This window comes from Sus scrofa, chromosome 15 (assembly GCF_000003025.6).
Source record: "Sus scrofa isolate TJ Tabasco breed Duroc chromosome 15, Sscrofa11.1, whole genome shotgun sequence".
NCBI lineage: Eukaryota > Metazoa > Chordata > Mammalia > Artiodactyla > Suidae > Sus > Sus scrofa.
In genome coordinates this window covers 43,733,243-43,755,691 of record NC_010457.5, presented here as the reverse complement: position 1 = coordinate 43,755,691, position 22,449 = coordinate 43,733,243, and the positions used below count along the sequence as shown (strand labels likewise).

At 39.6% G+C, this 22,449-nt stretch overlaps 1 protein-coding gene and 1 long non-coding RNA gene across 18 annotated transcripts in view; one reads left to right on the top strand and one right to left on the bottom strand.

Moving 5' to 3' along the window:
* Positions 1 to 22,449, bottom strand: part of TENM3 (teneurin transmembrane protein 3) — a 2,583,558-nt gene that overhangs the window by 646,056 nt on the left and 1,915,053 nt on the right. The window lies entirely within an intron of this gene.
* Positions 1 to 22,449, top strand: part of LOC110257187 — a 69,833-nt gene that overhangs the window by 32,429 nt on the left and 14,955 nt on the right. Inside the window, exon 1 of one of the 3 annotated variants that reach the window (XR_002339463.1) lies at positions 18,153 to 20,448. The exons of the other annotated variants lie outside the window; for them this stretch is intronic. This is a non-coding gene — a long non-coding RNA (uncharacterized LOC110257187). Of the gene's footprint in view, positions 1 to 18,152; positions 20,449 to 22,449 lie in introns of those variants that run through there. 3 annotated transcript variants of the gene reach the window in all.

The following is a 22,449-nucleotide window of genomic DNA, read 5'->3' as shown; positions in this document are numbered from 1 at the left end:
CATAGGAGGTACTTCTCTGATGGTGATAAAGTACAGAAAATGTCAAAACAAACTTAAAGTGACTTTAAGAACCTTGATTTATGCTCCTTAAAAATGCAAAGCATTTTGTTGCATTGCACCTACCCATCTAAAAAATGGGTAAAGTAACAATTTAAATATTCTAAGGACTGTGAAATGATTTGGAAGTAAGCCCTTTAGATACACAGTAGCTCTAACTGAACTCATCTCTTGAAGTGAAGCATCATAAGGACAAACTTCTAAGCCTACTTGGTAAATTAAGAAACTTCCTATCAGACTGCCTTTGACTCAGAAAGTCATTAACAGAAAAAAAAAAAAAAAAGAGGAAAATCTTTATAAGTGACTGCCCTCCTTTAAAAGGCTGTGATTTGGCTGACTTCATGGATGGATTTATCCTTCACTGGAATATAAGCTGTGCTTCTACAAAGGGGCGGTGGCACTTCAACAGGAAAAGTTCATAGGGTAGAATGTAATTCAGACAACTGCAAACCAGATGGAATGAGGCAAGAGGTGGAGGTGAGCTAAGGACAGTCTCTCTGCTCTGCAGGAACAGATCTCAGCCTGATCCTTGAGACTGTATTGCAGCATGGACCTCCCCTTGTATTTTTTGCCTCCCCTCATCTTTCATCTTCAGATATGGTCTCACCCTTGGTGTCCCTTAAGCTGGATTATGGTTCTGGTTTTATTTCCACACATAGAAGGCCAGCTCCGGCAGTCTTCCACAATGAATGCTAATACTTACAACATTAATATGAGCAAAGTTTTACCTGGCACTCTGAGCCAAGCCTCAAAGACATTCGGAATTGGATCTGATATTGGACACTTTTTAATAAAGAGTCCTGAAAACTCTTAAGAGACTTCTTTTAGGTCTTGGCTCGTGGGCTGGCACCAGCCTGAGGAAACAAAATCTGAGCACACCTCTCAGCAGCCTCAAGCCAAAGGTTCAACTACAGAAGATTTAGGTGACCAAGACGGCTTTTCCAAAGGCAAAAGTCCGACTCCTGGAGTTCTTGCTGTGGCTCTGAAGGTTAAGAGTCTGACTAGTATCCATGAGGATGCAGGTTTGATCCCTGGCCTTGCTCAGTGGGTCAAGGATCTGGTGTTGCTGTGGATGTGATACAGTCCTGCAGTTGCAGCTCCAGTTCGACCCCTAGCCCCGAACGGCTATATACCACAAGTGCGGCTCTAAAAGTCTGACTTCTGAAGGGAGATGGGAGTTACATTTTGGAAGTGTTTTGCAAAGGATGGGTATGCAACAAAGAGTGTAGTCTTGCCCTAGAAGATGTCTGACCTTTACCTGGGAGGTAATCTTTGTCTGCATGGGTGCCTTGGGCTAGCCAGATAGTAACAGTGTGATTTAGGGTGGGACCTTTGGGTCAAAAGACAGACAGACTGAGATCAACCATGTGGACAATCAACCAATCCTACCTGCATAATGGACCTCCCATAAAAACTTTGAGTAATGAGGTGTGGATAACCTGCCCTCATTGGGAATACTGCTTGTGTTCCACCACACATCAATACTGGGAAAGTGAAAGTGAGGCAGCCTGACTGCACAGGGTAAGGACCCCAAAAGCTCTGTATCTGGTACTTTCCTAGTCATTGCCCTATGCACATCTTCCCTTGGCTGATTTTAATATTTTTTTCCCCTGCAATAAATCATAACTGAGAGTATAACCACTTTCAGTGAGTTGTGTGAGTCTTTCTAGCCAATTAGGAAAACTGAGAGTGCTTTTAGGAACACCCCCTGAACTTGCAGTTGGTATTAGAAGTGAGGATTGTCTTGTGTCAAGTGTTCCCTCTAAACTTCGTGGTTGGCCGAGACTCCTTGCCATGGCCCAGATCTAGCCTCCAGACTCAATACTCCCTGGGGGTTAATGGGTTAAAATGCAGCTTTCCCATAGCACTCAAACTTACTGAATCAGAATTAGGGGAGGTTGGGAAGCTGCATTATTAACAAGTCTTATGCTCTCTGAAGTTGAGTACAACTGTCCTAGAGAAGGAAGTGACCTTTGAAGGAATTGTCCTTAGAAGGAGGTGACCTAACTTATACAAGAAATATGCCAGAGAATCCTGAGAGGTAGCCCCAAGATCTTTACCTGTTCAGTTTTCCAGGTACTGTCATCCAATGGGTAAAAGAAGAGCCAAAGTGAAGCCCCTGGATGATCTGTCAAGAGTTATTTTCTCAGGTCTCTGGCTTTTCCCGGAAAAGTATGATGATCACTTTCCCAGGAAAGCAGTGGCCAACAGGACATGGTCGTGTGATTCACCGAAGCAAAGTAGAAAGAGCTGAAGCTTGAAAAAGAGGCCATGTTGCACAACAAACACCTGGTCTCACGTGGATTTCTGGTTTTCCAGTGTGAAATCATGTTTCCCACTGGAACACACTGGTTCAGAGAAGATTTGGGGTTCAAGCTAGTGGGGTCCTGGCTCTGGCTTACAACAGGTATGAGAGCTGATTGTGTGTATTCCATCCCAGTCTCATGTTCAGTGATATCACATGGTAGGCTGACATTGGTCATAGTGGGTGTATTTACACCACAGAAATTGGCAAATTATACAAATAAGGCCCTGGCCACACTAGTTGTTAAATATTTACCTGCACTTCACTGGTGCAAGCCCAGGCTGGTGCCAAAGGGAGACAGTGATATTTTCTCATCCTTTTACCTGCACTGAATAAGGGAGCTGTGATTGACATTCAAAAACCTGGATCTGACTCTAGAAGAATGCAGAGTGCAATATCTGCAAACAAAACAAAAGGACACCTGATACAATAAAGGTCATTTGCATATCCATGTCAATCTGTGAAAGACAGTTCATCTTCATTTTATGAATGACATTATCAAAAACTCAGAAGGGATCATTTGGATATCAAGTAATATTTGCCACTCAGTATTCATATAACCATTATGATAATGGTACACCCATAATGCTTTCAAAAGAGTTGTAAGAATCAGGTTTTGATTTCAAAAGAGGGAGTTTTTCTGAAGTTGACTGAAGACAATGCCTTTCCTTTGGCTTTGCTGTCAGCAGAAAAAAAGGGACTGCTGTAGGCAAGGTGATAAGGGATGGGTGGTTTTGGATGGCAGGTCTTTGTGAGTTGGGATTTGTCTAGTGGTGTAGATGTAAATGAGTCATGAGTTGTATGTCTACTGGCATTCCATTCTCCTTTATCTTTCATTGTAATTTAAAAATTCGAGTTAAGAAATTTCATTATTGGGGCCATTAACTGAATTCAAATGAATGCTGTCAGAAAATGCTAAAATTCTTTATTTTTGCACTTAGTTATTAAAATCTTACAGGTGAAATGAAGAAAAATTGATTTTTGCCTTTATTCGCACCAGATTTTCATATTTAAAATATGTATCCAATGCCTTGGGCAATATTAAAAGTGTGTCTTAGTTGGGTTAACTTTTTAATTCTCTAGAATGAACTCACTAGGCATATTTTTATATCCAGGGACTTTTTAGATGGTGAGCCTACTTTTTCAGATTAAAATAGATATTGATAGAAATTTTGCAAATATCAGTTGCATATAATTGTGTGTTAGCCTCTCATCTCTTGGGAAATTTTTTTTTTTTTTTTTTTTGTGAAGTGGGTCAACTTTTAGAGTTAAAAAAGATTTATTTTGGAAATTCTCTATTCTTAACTGAAAGAATAAAAATAGTCACAATTTCTCATAAAGCAAATTCACTTTAGTAGTCTCCTTAAATTTCTACTCTTAATGGGGTTTTCTGGTGCAAAAGATCATGCAGCTGAGAGGCTAGGGAACATTTATTGAGCACTTACTGAGTGCCAGATGCTCTCCTAAGTACTTGATGTACCTTATCTCATTTAATCCTCCCACTATCCCTAGGAGATAAGCACAAATCTGATCCCAGTTTGCAGATAAGAAGACTTGCAGTTTAAAAGAAGCTAAGAAACTGACCAAGGTCAACAGATTCTAAGAGGCAGAGGCAGGGTCAACCTAGACTCTCTCTTACCCAAGGCTATGCTCTTAACTCTCTTCCTATTTGGTCTCAAACTCCAGACAGGACAGAGCAGGAGAAGATCCCAGAATCTATTCACCATATACACGTGATGCTGAAATAATTGTAGTACAAAGTGAGGGGTTCCCAGGAAAGAGCTCCTTTGTATCATTTGATACAATGAGATTAAATTCCTCAGAAGAGCATCTTGAATCTTGGCCATGAGGTTGACGGGAATCCCAAATACTCAAACTATCAAGCTTGGTCTCCTAATCATTGCTGGTCATTGATTGATGGATGCATCAATTGATCAGGTCTAGCAGATCAATCACACCTTTCTCATGGACTTGCCAATCTTGTGAGGGGACAGGGATAGAGAACCCCCAATACAAGGTGGTCTGATTGCCAGGATTATGATTGATTTCCTTACTTCAGAGCACCAATAGACTATAGATAGTTCTCTTGTGTTTAAAAATAAACTGCTTGGAGTTCCCGTCGTGGCGCAGTGGTTAACGAATCCGACTAGGAACCATGAGGTTGCGGGTTCGGTCCCTGCCCTTGCTCAGTGGGTTAACGATCCGGCGTTGCCGTGAGCTGTGGTGTAGGTTGCAGACGCGGCTCGAATCCCGCGTTGCTGTGGCTCTGGCATAGGCCGGTGGCTACAGCTCCGATTCAACCCCTAGCCTGGGAACCTCCACATGCCGCGGGAGCGGCCCAAGAAATAGCAACAACAACAACAACAAAAGACAAAAAGACAAAAAAAAAAAAAAAACAAAAAAACTGCTAGAATGTCCCATGCTCTCACTAGCCAAAGTTCCAAGTCTCCTTCTGGAGCCAGCTCCTTGGTATTCTCTGAAGGGGTTGGGTACCTATGCAGGCTTCAGCTATGTCCCAACTGAGAGTTGCAGTCACCTCAGATTCTATTCCTGTGTTTAGTGTCAGATACATTGCTGCTGACTGTGCAGCACTAGACCAAGATGGGTGGAGCCCAAGATGGCTGCCAGGGCAAGCTCTCCCCTAGGAAAGCCGAGACTCTAGAGCTGAGCCCTGGCCACCAGCCTAGACGCTTCTACTTTTGAGTCTCCCTTTTGACTTCAGTTTATAGGTTTAGATCTGTGAACTGAACCCCAAAGGCCAGACTCTCACCCTGACCTTCTTATTCTTTTGCTACCTGGTTCCCATAAGAAAGGACTAGAGGGCTGGGTGAAGGTCAAAAGGTGAGAGAGGTGGAGATGCAATGGAAAAAGGCCTTGGAGTTTGGGTTTCACTCAAAAAGCAGCCTGCAGCCATTGGAGATTCTGAATAGGGAGATCCATGAAGAAATGGATGTTTAGATAGATTATTTATTTATGTATTTATTTTGCTTTTTAGGGCTGCACTCGCAGCATATGGAGTTCCCAGGCTAGGGGTCAAATCAGAGCTGTAGCTGCCAGGCTATGCCATAGCCACAGCAACACGGAATCCCAGCCTCATCTGCGACCTATACCACAGCTCACCATAACGCCGGAACCTTAATCCACTGAGCAAGGCCAGGGATCGAAACTTTGTCCTCAGGGATGCTAGTCAGATTCGCTAACTGCTGAGCCACAATGGGAACTCCTGGATGTTTAGATAATTTTTGACGCTTTTTAAAAAAATTAAAGTGTAGTTTATTTATGAGGTGACAATTTCTGCTATACAGCAAAGTGACCCAGGCATACATACATACATACATATATATATATATATATATATACATACACACACATATATACGTTTATATATATACATTCTTTTTCTCATATTATCTTCCATGTTCTAACCCAATAAATTGGATATGACTCCCTGTGCTATAGAGTAGGACCCCTTTGCTTATCCGTTCTGCATGTAATAATTTGCACCTACTAATATGAACTTGGTCTCATGTGGGAGCACTGGAATGAAAGGAAAAGACAGCTCATGATCCTTACATCTAAGAGCATTTGTAAACATTTCATTAGGCTCTGCAATCATGAGCTCAAATCCTATGTTATTTTTATTTATTTATTTATTTAGGCTTTTTTTTTTTTTTTTTTTTTTTTTTTTTGCTTTTTGGGGCTGCACCTGCAGCATATGGAGGTTCCCAGGCTAGGGGTCCAATCAGAGCTGTAGCTACTGGCCTATGTCAGAGCCACAGCAATTCAGGATTCAAGCCGCATCTGTGACCTACATGACAGCTCATGGCAACACCGGATCCTTAACCTACCGAGCGAGGCCAGGGATCAAACCTGCCAGCTCATGGTTCCTAGTTGGAACCAAGTCACAACAGGAACTTCCAAGTCCTGTGTTATTGTTGATGGTCTTGGTGGGAGGCGGAGGGGAGCCCAGCATGAGAGAATCAAAGCCAAGTTGTGTGTTAGACATTTTCAGGTTACTAGAAATAGAGATGTGCTTTCCTTATCCCCAGTTGATTTGGTGTCTATTACACGGAAACATCAAGAAATAAGGCAGAACCGCACCTGTCTGAGCCGGTGAACCACTGTAGAACAGTGTGGAACACGCCTCATGGGACAGGCGTGGGAAGTGCTGTGTTCTCCTCTAATATTACGGTATTTCAGCTACTCTTCTTCCCCTTCTGCTGCCAGGCAACCCTACCTCTGCTCTCCTCTTTAACTCTAGTGTCTGTTTGCTCATGTCTGCTTGCTCTAGCGTCAGCCTTAGGGCTTCTGAATACTGCCTTTTTCTTCTTTAAGTTCACCAATTTTCTCTCTAGCTTACAAGTCACTCAATTTTTTTCCTAGAAGGCCAGATAGGACATATTTTAAACTTTGTGGGCAACAAAGTCTCAGTTGCAACTATTCAATTCTGCCATCACAGCACAAAAGCAGCCATAGACAACATGTAAATGGATGTGTGCAGCTGTGTGCCAATAAAACTTTATTAATGAAAACTGAATGAATTTTAGGTAAGTTTACATGTCACCAAATATTATCCTTCTTTTACATTTTTCTAACCATTAAAAATGGAAAAAACATTCTTCTCTCTTGGGCCCTGCAAAAATAGAGAGTATGGCTGGATATGGCCTGAAGTCTGTAGTTTGGTCCACCCTGGGCCTGGATCCTTCTCTAATTCACATTCATATTTTCTAAGAGAGAGGATATATATTGGTTTAGCCAATGATAAGCTTTAGGGTCTTGGGCTCTGAGACTGACTGGCTTGAGTTTGAATTCCAGATTCCAGTATTTATCAGCTGCATAAATTAAAGCACGTCATTCAAGTTTTCTTATGTAAAATGAAGATAGTGTTAATACGTAATTCTCTAGGTTGGTGCCAGAATCAAACAAGACACAATGGTGTTCAAGTGCTTAGCTTGGCACATAGTAAACACTCAGTAGGTATTAGCAGGGACCATGGTGATGACATTCAGAACCCTCGAACAGGACCAACCTGAGTAAAGGAGGCCCAGGAGAGAAGCATCTTGGTCTATTTTGTTTATTGCTGTAATATGTGGCATTAGGGACTTAATAAGTGTCTATTGAATGAATCTATACATCCTTAACTTTATTAACTGTGAGTAGAGAAAACATGTGACAGAGTGACCTAGATATGTGGAATTCTAGGTTCTCACTTTCTGAGAAGGGGTATGTGGGCAGGGCCGGTTTCCAAACCATCACTTTCTGGTCTATAATCATGGCTAATATTCATAGGTTGTTTAATATAATGAGGAAGAAAGAAAAAACATTTCCAAGCATGGAGCCTAGGGAGGTAGAGAAGGGTACAGTTGTTGACATTGAGATCAGGAAGTTGTTTTAGGAAGAGACGCAACAGGGAGAGAGAAAGCTGCTCTAGGGGCTTTTTCGTTTTAAAATCTTTTCATTGTAAAGTAAAACAGAGACATGGAAAACACACAAGTCAAATGCATGGCTCAATAAATTATCACAAGACAAACACCATCCAGGTCAAGAAATGGATCACTTTCTAACAGATCTGTCCTGGTCATAAGCCCTCTCCTCCTTACTCATAAGCCATGAGTAACTACTACCTTGACTTTTATAGTAACCTCTTCTTGAGTTTTTCCTCTCACTGTTTTATCACCCCAATGTACATCCCTAGAAGTACTAGCTTACTCCTGTCCATTAAAATTTTTGAAATGTCTTTTAAGTCCTCCCCACCTTTTTGTCTTTATGGGGCCACACCTATGGCATATGAAAGTTCTCAGGCTAAGGGTCAAATCAGAGCTACAGCAGCTGGCCTACACCACAGCCACAGCAACGTGGGATCTGAGCCGCCTCTGCGACCTACATCACAGCTCACGGCAACTCTGGGTCTTAACCCACTGATGGAGGCCAGGGATTGAACCTGCATCCTCATGGGTACTAGTCAGATTCTTTACCACTGAGCCACGACGGGAACTCCGATCTCTCTTTCAATCTATAGGTTTCTCCCAGAAGAGCTTGGGCTGTTTAACCTGCAGCGTCTCCCATAGTCTGCATTCCACTGACGTGATATGCTGTGCACAGATCAACATGTTCCTCTGTTTTTTGAATTTCCTGCAAATTGGAAGCTGAATCCAGAGACTGGATCAAACCCAGGTTCGATCCCTTTGGCAAGATTAAAGGTGTCTTTATATACCATAGCATTCCTCCGAGTTCAGTTATCATTTCCATAATGCTTTCTGGCAGGGCTATTTGAGGCATGCAGTGTCTGGCTCTCTCACCTTCTGTGATCTTAGTAGCCACTGATACTAAATGCCCACATCTACTCACACATTCATGAAGGCTGCAATAAGAGTGATGTTCTATCATTTTCTTTTCACGTATTAGTCAGAATACCTATATAAATAGACATTTACATCAACTACTGGTTGGCTCCTCAGTGGATTCTTTCTCTTTATTTTTCATTTTTCAAGATAATAATTGATTCTTTATCTTCTGAAGATAACCAAGGCTCAATCAAAAAACTATATCATGGAGTTCCCATCATGACTCAGTGGTTAACAAACCTGACTAGCATCCATGAGGACTTGGGTTCAATCCCTGGCCTCGCTCGGTGGGTTAAGGATCTGGCATTGCCATGAGCTATGGTGTAGGTTGCAGAGGCAGCTGGGATCCTGTGTTGCTGTGGCTCTGGTGTAGGCCAGCGGGTAGACCCCTAGCCTGGAACCTCCATATGCCGCAGGTGCTGCCCTAAAAAAACAAAACAAAACAAACAAAAAAACTATATCATTATAAACTCATGAATTGGTTTAATGTGTCTTGGCTTAATGCATGGCAGTGATTATGGTTATTGAAATTCAATTTGGCCTTTGGCTAGTAGAATCCTGGCTATTGAATCCTTTTGACAAGACTTAGGAGTTTTCAGTAGCTTTTTTGCCACTTTCTAGTATAATACAAGACATTTCAGGTTTATCTTATGTATTTCTTGCCCCCAGACATGGAATCCTAGTTTCTTTTAGCAAGAGAAAATATTCAAGGTATAAACTGTTAAGGGTTGGTCATTGCTACTAGGTTGACCATTGTTTCTAGCCCTGTTAAGTGTAAAGAGCTAGGAAACATATACACACATTTAAAGATAAAATAGTTCATGAATTCCTATTTATATTTTAATTCAAGCTTAAGATTACCAAACTTTTACTCAACTTTTCTCTTATATCAGTATCTTTTCCTTTTCCCTCATGATACCTTCTTCTTTTTTTAAATACCTTGAATGTTAATTCTTAAGGAATAAAAAGTCACCAGAATTAGAAAATCCCATGATAATGTATCTGTTTTTATCTCATACCAAACCCACAACAATATCATACATACTATTTGTAACAGTACAAATATCACCTCCAGTATGACAGCTGACAATTTATAAAAGGTTTTTCATATATGTGATCCCCATTCCCACCCCCAGTTTTTAATCGTCATATTGTATCTACACTGTCAGAGCACATAACCATTACTTAATAGACTCTCTGCCTTTTTAACCCTCATTTCCTCTTATTTTTACAGGCAAATATGTATTTAATGCTCACCACCAGTTCTTAGGCTAATGTCTCTCTAGGTATAAGCTCAGTCTCTACTAGATTATCCCGGAAGGGCTCATGGCAACCATATTCCCAGAGGTCTTGCATGTTAATCACAGCTCAACTGTCCTCTCTATACTTGAAATCAGGTTTGTTAGATATCAAATCCTTGCCTCACACTTTCTTTCCTTGAGTATGTTAATATGTCACTCTATTTCCTTCTGGCAGAGAACACTGCTGTTGAAAAGTCTGATAATAATCTAATTTCCTTATAAGTCATGAACTTTTTTTCCCCTAAAATGCCCCCCAATTTTTCCTCAACACCTACAGTCCAGTAATTTTATAAGATCATATCTTGACATTGGTCATTCTGGATTCTCAGGAATGCAGAGCACACTTTCAGAATGTAGCTTTAAATCGTTATTTTAGAGAACACTTTTGAGCTACAGTTTTTAGTATTTATTCTGTTTTCCTGTTTTGATTTTCTTCTTCAGAAACTCCAATGAATCACTTGATTTCCTTTTCTTTCCCTCAATATTGATCATTTTCTCTTGACTCCCTTTTGCCTCTTCATTTCCTTTTTGCCGTTTAAAAATTCTTCTTTTCTGCTTTCTACTTCTCTTGAGACATTACCTACTCTGTCTATAAGCTCTGGTGTCCCGTCTGGTTTAGTCTTCATTTCTAAAGTGATTTTTACTTTAATTTATAAATCTTTCCTGAAGTCTCTCACTTCACCTCTGAGATTTTCTACCTCTGATTCATGTCGCATTTTCAGGTATTGTATCATTTTCTTAAATGTTTTCTTAATGTTTCTTAGCTTGTTTTAAAATAGTAGGCTGCTGATTTGATCTTTTTTGAGGACACATCTTTCTGGTGTGCTTTCCTTGTCTGTTGTGATGTTATTCTTCTACTTGGTTTCTTCTTTTTCTCATCATGACATTGTATGGGCCGTGACCTCAATACTTTTCTGTTGTTCATTTCTATATGAAATTAGTTTTCTTGAACTGTAAGAATGAGGCTGGATTCAGGGTAGCTTTTCTAATTTCACAGAGCCCCCTCTTCTGTTGATTTTCTATAAAAGTCTCTGAGATTTCCTGGCTCTCTTCTCCTAGTACCTTTGCTCTGGACTTGCTCTTGACTTTGTCACCCTGTCCCCAATGTCCTACTCACTGTTGCTTCCACTCCCAGCTCTTCCTACACTGCAGGGGGCCAAAGGTTGCACCACAACTTCTGTGGGCCCTAGACACTGGTGGATTCCTTCCTACCACTAAAAATGTTAAAAATTATATTTTACAACTGCACTGATATTAAAATAAATATATCAAAACATTTTCTTCGACCTGAAAGTGTATTTTTCTCCCTTTTTATTTTATTTTTTTATTTTTTACTTTTTTAGGGCTGTACCTGTGGCATATGGAAGTTCCCAGGCTAGGGGTTGAATCAGAGCTGCAGCTGCTGGCCTATGCTACTGCTTCACAAGATCCTAGCTGTGTCTTCAATCTACACCTCAGCTCATGGCAACACCAGATCCTTAACCCACTGAGCGAGGCCAGGGATTTAACCCCCATCTCATGGATCCTAGTTGAGCTCATTACTGCTGAGCCAAGATGGGAACTCCCTCCTTCTGATTTAAAAAAAAAAAAAAATTAAATATTGCATGGGTTCCTAAAAGGCCAGGAGACACCAGGCATTGAGGCTACTGTGCATGGTAGATAGCCTGGTCCTGGAGGAGCTCTGTCCTGAAAGAGTGCCCCTGTGTGTCACTTGTGAGCACTCCTAGTGTCTCCACTGCTCAAACCCTTCCAGCCTTTGTGAGCTTCTCACATTCCCCTGCTACCTGATTCTGCAGAACCCTCCCATACTCCTGCACAGACATTGCTACCGTGCAGCTCTTTGGCTATTGGTGGCTCACCTCCATCTGCTTGTATTTTGGTGTGTGCGGGATAACTTATGCACATATTGTCTGAAAAGTTTTGGTTTTGCTATCTAGTAGTTCTGTTTTTACATGTGCATTTAGAGAGACAGAAGCACTGTGCTGCTGTTGCTGCCATCTTTCTTTCTTGGAGCTTTAAATAAACTTGCAAACTCAATACCTCAGGAGAACCACCACCTCACTTGCCTGATAAACTCAAAGTAAGATCCTACTGCTCCCCAACATACCTTCCTTCCTAAAATTCTAAAACAAAGGATTGATTTAGAGGTAACTAGCTAAGAGACAGTTATCTTTGAAACCAGTTATTTATACATTGGAATAAAAGGTTTCCAGAAAATTTGGTTTTCCATATAGCAGCATTAAGAAATGAGGGTGAGGTGGATATGAGAGTTACTTTTGAAGCTGGGACATTTGGCAGAGATCCAGCTTCTGGGTACACAGTGGACAAGGGGGGATTCTTAGGAAGGCTTGAATGAACCAGACACATTTCATAAACTTTGACTTTTGCCAGACTTCAGCTTGTCCTACATATCTGAAAAGCCTTCTGTAGACCAGAGGGTTTCCACTTTAACCTTGAGCTATAGTGAATCACATTAGTAAATATTTTGTACTGACTGGAGATTGTGTTTCCACCCCTGGGAGCTAGAATGGTGGTTTCTTAGAACACCCAATAAGCAGAGAAAGTCTTACAATACACAGATTCCGGCTGATTCTTGATGTTCTTGTACCTCCTCAAAAATGCAGTCTTCTATTTCACTCTACTAACTGACAGGGAAAATGACTGATGCAGAACTGGAAATGTCCTTTGGCCTGTCTTTTGAAGAACAAAATTGAGTCTGGGCAAGTTATTTCAGGCACAGCTGTCTTTGATTACTTATGTATTGTCTTGAGGCCTTGAGTGCTTTTTTCTATAGTCTGCTTTGAAATGCTAGGGCTGGAAGTCTGCAAACTGCATTTCTCACACTTCCTTGCACTTGGCATCTTATAAGGTTCTGCAAATGGTAGACAATTTGAAGGCAGGAGGAAGGCAAATAAAAACTTCCTTTTTGTTCCCAGATCTTGTTGGCACAACCTTAGTAGAAGAAGAGAGCTACGGCACCGGCCTTCATCTTCCATTGGTACTGTCAGCACCAGCTCTGCTCTGCCCCTCAGGGTACCACTGCCAGCCATCCTTCCTTTTCTACCTCAAACCATCATGCACTTATTGACTTCAGAAGTTTGAGCACCAGGGATGTAGGGCCTCTCCTTTTAGCTGCAAAATCTCTCTCTCCCTTGAGGTTAACTGTCTTAGGATTGCAAGCTACTTTCTGCAGTTATTGTTACTTGGGTGACCTCAGCCCTAGGGGTTGGAGTTGTTTCTAGTGATTACTGATATTTAGGTTACTTCAGCATCCCTTTCTTTCCTTTTTTACTCTTTTTCCCTTCCAACTAATTCCTGGTATGAAATTTCTTCAGTTCTAAATATCCAGTATGGTTTTTGTTTTCTTGACTGGTTATACAAACTTGTTTGGCTCTATTAGTTTTTCAGCTGCTTTTCTCAAATTGGTCTGCCACATTTGTTGGCAAATGGATGTTGTATATTGGCCCTAAGGGAGGGCTCGTGTCTTTCCTTTTTTTAAGTAAAAATTATGATGTCCCCTTTTCCCCCATTCTGAAAGTTGGTCAACTGATATGTGCCTAAGGAAAATTTATAAATACCTCTGATTACTAAATGTGTTATTCCAAGGGGAAATGATAATTTTATAACTCAATATTGTTAAAGCATCTAATATACTCAAACCATTATGCCAGGAAAATTAGATTTAGGATAACGATGATATTTTAGGAGTAGGACAAAGGGATTAGAAGATAAAAACCTAAGAAGGAAGATTATGTAATCTGTTGTTATTTATCTAAAGAAGACAGAGAAGATGTTTAATACTAAAATTATGAATGAATTTCTGAAAGATAATACATAGCTATTCTAATACCTATCTTGGGATGATGCATAACTGTGTTTCCACCTCTGAATGTAGAATAGAGGCTGAATAACAATGGATTCCTTGTTGTGAAGACTGTTAGTAAATCAGCTAATAAGAAATAATGGGGAATCTTATTCTCTGAATACATACAAACACACTATGTATACACATACACATACGTATGTATATATACTAGAAAAAATATATATTTCTTGTCTTCCTGGGCTGAGTTACTGGAGTCCTGCCAAGGGCATGGTATGACCTACTAACCTCTATATGGCTTTCTCAGGTTTTAGAGCTGTACTTCCAAGAATTTATGATCTCCTTAGCTTTATTCACTTTTGTTTTGTTGGGGAAAGGCATACCCAGGGATCTTTATTCAGTTGGAGGGGCTGCTAATTGATTTTAAAAAATGCATTTTTGTCCCTGGTCATTAATTGACTGATGGAACAGCTGTTGGTCTGACAAAAACCAGACTGAAAAGCAGTTCCCACTATGGGGTGGTCTGTTGCTAAATGTTATTGCTTTTGCTTGCCCATTGCAAAAGCACATCCTGCCTACTCCCAGAGATTGGGGGAGTATTTTATATAAAAATATTTCTTTACTGTCTTTAAAATAATGTCATATTAAGCAATCACTAGGTAAAGGTTAAGTTACCCTTAGATATTATATAGAGAATATAAAGTTTGTTATCATTGAATGGTTATAAGAGTTTAAAAGCATAAGCCTGATCATTGAAATAATTCTCTAGATACTAAATATCTTAAAGTCTAATGAGATTTCAGTTGGTTAATAATAAAAATGATTTTTTGTTGCTGCTGCAGTGTAGAACCACTTGGACTGAGTCAATATTGCCGTTATGAATACGATAGCATATTAAAAGTATTAAACTAGACTATGAAGTAATAAACCATGTCTTTTTCTCAAAAACACTTTGAGCTAATACTATAGAAGTGTTGATTTATATTTTGTAGTATTGGCTAAAAACTTAATAATTAGTGTGACATTAGATAAATAGATAAACACAATACTGATTTATAAAAGTGAAACCTCGTACACAAGTAATATTAAATTGAAGGGCTCAGTTATAAATTAAGCAAGTATCATATCATGGAAATGAACTAAAACCAGGATGTTCATCCTGAAGTAACTGAATGGTTGTGTTCGTTTGTTTGTTTAGTTGCCAAAGGAGTAAAAAGCAGAAAAATTTTGTCTTCTACAGTAGGAGAGAGTTTAATAGTTTTTAAAAGTCAATAAAAACCTCACTAGGCATTAGTCTCTTGCAAATTATTGTGACTAGCAGGGAGTGTAGGTCAATGTTAGCGTCTTAGTTGATTGTTGGTTGATTTTCAGTTCCTTTTGACTTCCTGTGGTTGCTGCTGTAGAGATTTATGTTGGGGTGACCCAGACTGATCTAGGAAAGCCTTTTTTTCTCTCACCAGTTTTCTGCTACTTAAGTAAGCTGTGACTGGACTGGTAGTCAGGAGGCCTAATTTCTGGTCATGACTCAGGTACTCCATAGCTATGTGATACAACCTTGACAAATATCTCTGTGCCTAAGGTTTCCTGTTTGCAGAAAGGTTCTTTTTACCCTCCTCTCTCTTTTTATATTAAAGATTAGTTGCTTTAGTTATTTTAAAATCTGTGAATACTGTTGCTCAAATAATATTCTTACAGAGAAGCCCAATGTATTACTGTACCAAACACACTGATGTTGGACTTTTCTGTTGAAGAGATGGGGGTGGGCTGTGTCTCTTTATCTGTATTCCTGTCTCTTGTTAGCCCTTAGAACTTGATTAGCCACTAATCCCTAGGTGATGAGGGATACCCTTTGAAGACCATAAGGTCAGATGATCTATATGCTGTTCCCTTCCAATTACAAGACACAATTTTAACCTAAATTTCTTTTATGGTTTTTTAGAAAATCCTGTGGTTATTTTCACACTTGTAACAAAAGTCATTTGTAAATTTAAGGTTGAAAGTATTCACTATCAACTCACTATGGAAAAATTCACTATATGCTTTATCTAGAGTCACAGGTATAAAGTTATTTTTAGAAATGTGTATATACACATATATCTTCAAGTATGTATCTATACCTACAGGGCAATAGGAAGGTGATAATAAGATCATATGAAACAGTTCAGAATCTGACAATGCAATTCAATTCCATTCCATTCAGTGAGCATTTATGGAGCACCTACTGTGCGGAGGCCACGGTGCCAAACTGTATATGAGGCTCCCCAGGGTTACAAAGATAAATGACAGACTCTTTCCTGGATTTATTTTTGAAGTGTTCCCTGTCAGAGATTTTAACTTTTTAATACATTTTAAGTGTAAGAAGTGTAAGCCACCTAGGGAAAAATTGGCTTGAAGTACACAGAATCAATCAATCAATCAATCAAGGTCACCAAATGGGTCAAACATCTTGTGGCCATGTCTGGGCAGTGTGGACCAAGGGTCGCATAGAACTGTCCTTGAATGGAAAGCTATTTGGTCCTTCTTGTTTATTAATGTTGATCCATCTATACTAATGGATTTAGCATCAAAGGAAGTAAGGCGGGGGTCAGGAAGTGGAAGTCGCTAGATCTCAGACTTGAATCCTTCATTAATATTAACGCTGTCTTCAACCAGTGCATGTTGGCGCAGCACAGCCTGAAAGCCTAATACATGAAAAATAGTTTGGGTGCTTCTTTATCATATATTCATTGACCTCAAACACCAAATGGTTTCCTATGACATCACATGCCTTCATTTTTATCCAGTGAAGGGGCATTTCCCTTCAGAATTGGTCAGAGTCATAATTTTGTGTGTTCTCCCTAAAAGTGTGTTATATTAGTTTTTAAACATTTTAATATCTAGTGACCTGCAATCACCCTGAATGAAAACAGACTTAGCTTGGAGGAATTAACTTACTGTGTAAATTAGCATAAAATGAGCATTTCTTTTTTTGCCTTTTTTTTTAGGGCCACACCTGAGGCCCATGGAGGTTCCCGGGCCAGAGGTCAAATCGGAGCTGCAGCTGCCGGCCTATACCACAGCAATGCCAGATCTAAGCCACATCTGTGACCTACGCGACAGCTCACGGCAACACCAGATCCTTACCCCACTGAGCGAGGCCAGGGATCGGACCTACATCCTCTTGGTTACTAGTCAGATTCATTTCCTCTGAGCCACCAACCACAGGAACTCCTCTTTCTTGTCTTTTTAGTGCTGCGCTTGCAACATGTGGAAGTTCCCAGGCTAAGAGTCAAATCAGAGTTGCAGCTGCCAGCCTGCACCACAGCCACAGCAATGCCAGATCTGAGCCACATCTGCAACCTACACTACAGCTCACAGCAATGCCAGCTCCTTAACCCACTGAGCAAGGCCAGGGATCGAAAGCACATCCTCGTGGATACTAGTCATGTTCGTTATTGCTGAGCCACAATGGGAACTCCGAACATTTCTTTCAATTAGTACATTTTCTTCTATATTCTCTGAATTCAGTCATGGGAACCATAAGCCTGTAGCCCGTGAGCTCCAGGCAGCCCAAGGACTTGAGGAAATTCAGGATGTGTTTGAGCGATCAGCCAAGAGTGTGCGTGACTATGTTTATGATACGATAGCAATTCTGTTCTGAATTTCTTTGTGAAACACAAGGGAAAAGAAATGCATTACATTTATTCTTTGCACCTAATACCCTTTGGGAGAAATCAACATATTCACTTACAATGTTAGAATAATCCTAGAAATAAGGAAATGAGGCCCACAGAGGTATACGACTTATTCCAAAGTACTCAGTGAGTAACTGGCAGAGTTGATACCCACTAAAGCCTTCTGCCTCTTGAAGAGGGATTCTTTATATACAGGCGATAGTTCTGAAATACCCCAGAGCCATAATCTGTGATTTAGAGATCCATTTTATCTCTGATAGTGCTCAACCCCAAAACAAAACAAAAGAGGAGGAAGGCTTTTACAACCCTAACCTCATCCTACTGCAGTTTACTGCGGCATCTTACCCTTAATCTTGGGTTCGATCTTTCCTACTCAAAAGCTACTCCAACATGGTGGATGCCAGCAACAAAGCAAAAGAATGAAGGGAAAACACTTTTCTATAGAAAAGCCCATAAAATGAATTTGAAAGAAAACTAAAGAAGATGTTTCAGATATCTGTCCTCTTTTCTTCCCCAGCCAGAGCTTGTGCTTCATCTCTCATGCAATATTAAAGGGCCTGTGCACCATGGCAGGTAGGGAGATGCATCAAGCAGAAGAGACACAGAAGGTAGAAAAGTTTTCTTTCTATTTTTTTTTTTTTTCCTTTTTTTGGCTACCCAGCAGCATATGGAGTTCTCCGGCTAGGGATTAATTAGATCTAAGCTATAGTTTCGACCTACACTTTAGCGGCTGCTACACAGGATCCGTAACCTACTGTGCTGGGCTGGGACTTGAACCTGTGACCCAGCACTCCAAAGAGGCCACTGATGGTGTTGCACCACAGTGGGAACTCCTTTTTTCTTTTTTTGGCCACACCTGAGGCATATGGACGTTTCTGGGCCAGGGACTGAATTCAAGCCAAAGCTGCAACATGCTCCACAGCGGCAGTAACACCAGATATTTAACCCACTGTGCTGGGCTGAGGATTGAACCCTCTCTGCCACGGAGACAGTGCCAGATCCTTAACCTGCTGGGCCACAGTGGGAACTCCTTTTCCTTTTTTTAATATTAAGAGATTTTTAGAATTTGTAAATGTTAATTGCTGGGTAATTGTGTCTTCAGCAGCTCCCTGCAGAGTTGAGGCTGAGAGGGTGGTGTGTTAAATTCTGCCACAACGGGGAGATTTCCATCTGTGCGTCACAGTATGTGCATGACTCCAGAGTGAGTTTCTCTGGAAGGTCTGAGCCAGAGTCAGGCTAGTAGCTGTGAGGCAAAAAGCAATGCTTGCTCTAAGTCCCATTTTAATTGTCTAGTATTTACATCTAAATGTTCCCCCCCAAAATAAACTAAGCCCCTAACTACCCTAAGTTTAATGCAAAGCCATTTCAAAGGAAGAGCAACTATTTCTATTCTACTCAGGCTATTAAACTTTACAAGCTATGATTGAGATGGCACATGTCAATGTAGGGTAATTCCTCAAAGATACAAAGTTTCCTAAAAATGATAGAGGTAAGAAAGGGTCGATGGATGATTTTCAAGACTCATATTTCATTTTACATTTAGGGGTTAGAATAAAGTAAAGCATAACAAGAGAAATGGTTTTTAATACTGAGTAGAAAAATGCAATATATATGTACAAAATAGATGCTTCGTTTGAATTAGTATTTACATGTTTTGTGAGCTCAAATAATATATGTTTTTCATTATTTTAGTAAAATTAAAGAATGGGCATTCAGCTATCTTTAAATTTTCATATTGCTCAAGCTAGTTTAGGCCTGCCAGATCATTTTGGTCTAATAAATTCCTACGCGAACGTTGCACGAATACTAAAAGACAAGGTAATATTTTTCTTTTAAATGTGGATTGAAGAAAAACATATTAATAGATAGCTACGTTTTTATGTTAGCCATTATTGGAATTTACTAATGAGAACTGTGACATGCTATTTCCTATTTCTTTAATATGTTCTATATTATAAAATGTTTTTCGACATTATAGGCGTTAATTGCATAACTTGAAAAACAATTCTTCGCAGTTTGGTGTGATTTATGGGCCTGCCAGTGGTGACTAGGTACGGGAGCACTTTGGCTTTTGTGGACTTGTGGGGAAAGGATGTGTGAAAAGTCGAGGACTCCCAATTAGAGACAGGCTCTGAGAAAAAATTTTTAAAAAATCTATCCTGCTGAGAGGCAGGCATGTTTTCTGGATGACAAATGTCTGGAGTTCTCAGTTTTACAAAAAAAGAGAGCGTTCACCCTTGCCCTCTCCTCCTTTTGTCATGTAGGTAGGTAACCTAAGCTGTGGAAAAAAAAAGAGAACCATCTGGAACAAATACTGTGGTTTCACAGACACAGTCTTATTCTTGGCCCCATCCTCTTCCTCTTATGGATGGCAAACAGTGTGTGGAGGACAGATTTTTGGAAAATTGTCTTAGGAGAGAAATCCTCCTAAGGCAGTTATGGTGTGTCAGCATCTTGGAGGTTTCTATGCATTTTGTCATACTGTTAAGGAGGCTTTCTGTGAGCTGCCGAGCTTCAGGAAGCTTTTACCTTCCACTCAGTTTTAATTGTGGAATTGATGGAATTTTGCCACCTCTCGAGGTAAGTTAGACATCAGAGCCTTGGGATTTATGTATGAGCGATCTTTCACTGCGTATTGACGTGAATCTGAAAAGTCCACTACACTGTCTCGGCTATCACGGTCAACTGAAGAAATTCTTCACCAGTTTTCTTTGTAAGGGAGAAATTAAGTACATCCTTCACGTTATTTATGATACTCCATACTTTTATTTTATCATGCATCCCTTCACTAGAGTGGACGACTTAAATGGCATCCTGTTACTTGTTTCAGGTGAGAGAACAAGATTTAATATGGAGAAATAGAGAAAATTTGCAGCTTACATTATCCTGAAAGAGGTACAATATTTCAGCCAGTTAATGGGCGTGGAAAAACCATCTTGAGAAGGTAATCTATGAGTGAATGCTACTGATTTTAAAAGGCGTCTTCCTGACAAGAAGCAAATGAGCATTATCTTGAAAAATCTACTGTGATGGCAAAACAGATTGGTTAGTGTGATTATTAAAACAATTGCCACCTTCTGGTGTAAAGTGATGTCAACAGAGAACAATCAAGGGAGGTCTCTTGCTTGGGTACAGTCAGGCCCTCAAAGCTACCGTGAAATAGGATTGGACGGGACCTTTCATTTCATATGAGAATTAATTCTCTAAATGCACTGGAGAGGAGGCAGCTTATTTTTTTCCCCCCAGCAAGCAGCTAGAAACTAGTCTGCAGGAGGCCATATTTTTTCTTATTCTTTTCTTAGGGTGTGCATGTCTATGTGACCAGGTATTCTGGCAATTATTTATTCTTTACATGTAGTTCCATCAAAAAAGAAAAAAAAAAAAATGGCAGAGTGTCCACAAAGGTTTTAAGAATTAAAAAAAAAAAAAAAATTCTGCATCTAAATTGTGTACGAAGGATTGAATTAAAAGGTTATGTTTCTTTAATTGCACACAAGCTTCCCAGCTGCTTTGGCATTTTCTTTAAGGGAGCACAGATCCATTCTGGGCTTACCCTAGAAAGAGCCATAAACGTGTAATTTGTGGCAAGCTTCAGTTATGAAGACTTTCCACTCTTCTCAACAAAGTTGGTAACCGTATAAGAAAGAAATGTCACATATATTAAATTATTGCATATCCTGTGCTGTGTAATAAAACTATTTTGAAAGCAGTAATTCTGCAGCATAGTATCTTGGATTTAAATACTCATGGACCTTAAATGAATTCAAAGTAGAGAAACATATTAATAATGTGACTATATATGTAAATTTTGTCTTTGGCTTCTCGCAAAATTGTCCTTTGTGCAAAATCTGTTAACAATGCCTTTAATCTTTAACATTCTGTACATTTACCACTGTTTGAGCTTCTACAGTTGATAAAGCAAATACAACACACACAAAAAATCAAAGATTAGGTGATCAATAACACATTTCTTCTCCATCAGATTGTTTTTTTCCATGTATAAAATTCCTGTTTGATTTTTCAATTATTCAAAATGTCAGAATGATAGATATAAGAGAGTAACCAACTAACTAGGGAACTCTCTGCCTAATAATATTCAATATAAAGATTCAGAATGATGCTTCATGATGGATTAAACTTTTCCCTGTTCTGCTTCATTAGGGTTCTCCCAATTTGACCCAATCCAAACCTATTACCTAATATATATCTAACAGTAAAATTGCATAAATGTTCACTAGTACAAAAGAAGCTAAATGAGCAGTTTCAGATAATTTAATTAAGTTGTAGGTCTTCTAATATAATTCTGTAAGTATGTGAACTTTTAACTTGTGTTAACTCAATTTCCTTATGCTTTCATTTACCATTTGTTGGGGACATTACAGTGATTAGCCAAAGTCCTTCCAGCTCCTAATGTTCTCCATAAATTTTGATTTAAATTGACTGTCATTTTCTCACCATAATAAAGTATATATTTGACATCTCAAAAAAGAGAACTTGTCTAGTATATTACGTTGTCAAGAAGTGGAACTCTTTTTTGTCCCCCCTCTCTCGCACAAAATCTGCATAAAATATACTTTTAAAAAGTCCATTAACGTTACACAGAATGAAGTGGGTTGAGTACTGAATAATCATAGACATTTATGCTATAGAGTTTCTCAAAAACTTCTACGTGCCCTTGGTATTGAAAATACACATGATGTCATGCTCCCATCTTATTGTTGTGAATTTGGTGGCTCTTAATGTGTAGCTGTTGAGTTTGTTAGCATTCGGGAACCTTCCATGGTAAGATAGGAAAGTAACTGCTGTTATAGTTCAAAAAGGTCAAAGATAAGACTTAGCCAAATGGGATCAACTCAAAGGCATCTTCCACACTTACTCAACTCTGATAACTAAAGGGGCAAATTGTAGAGCTGTGCTTTGAAAACTTTCAGTGAATACACTTGTT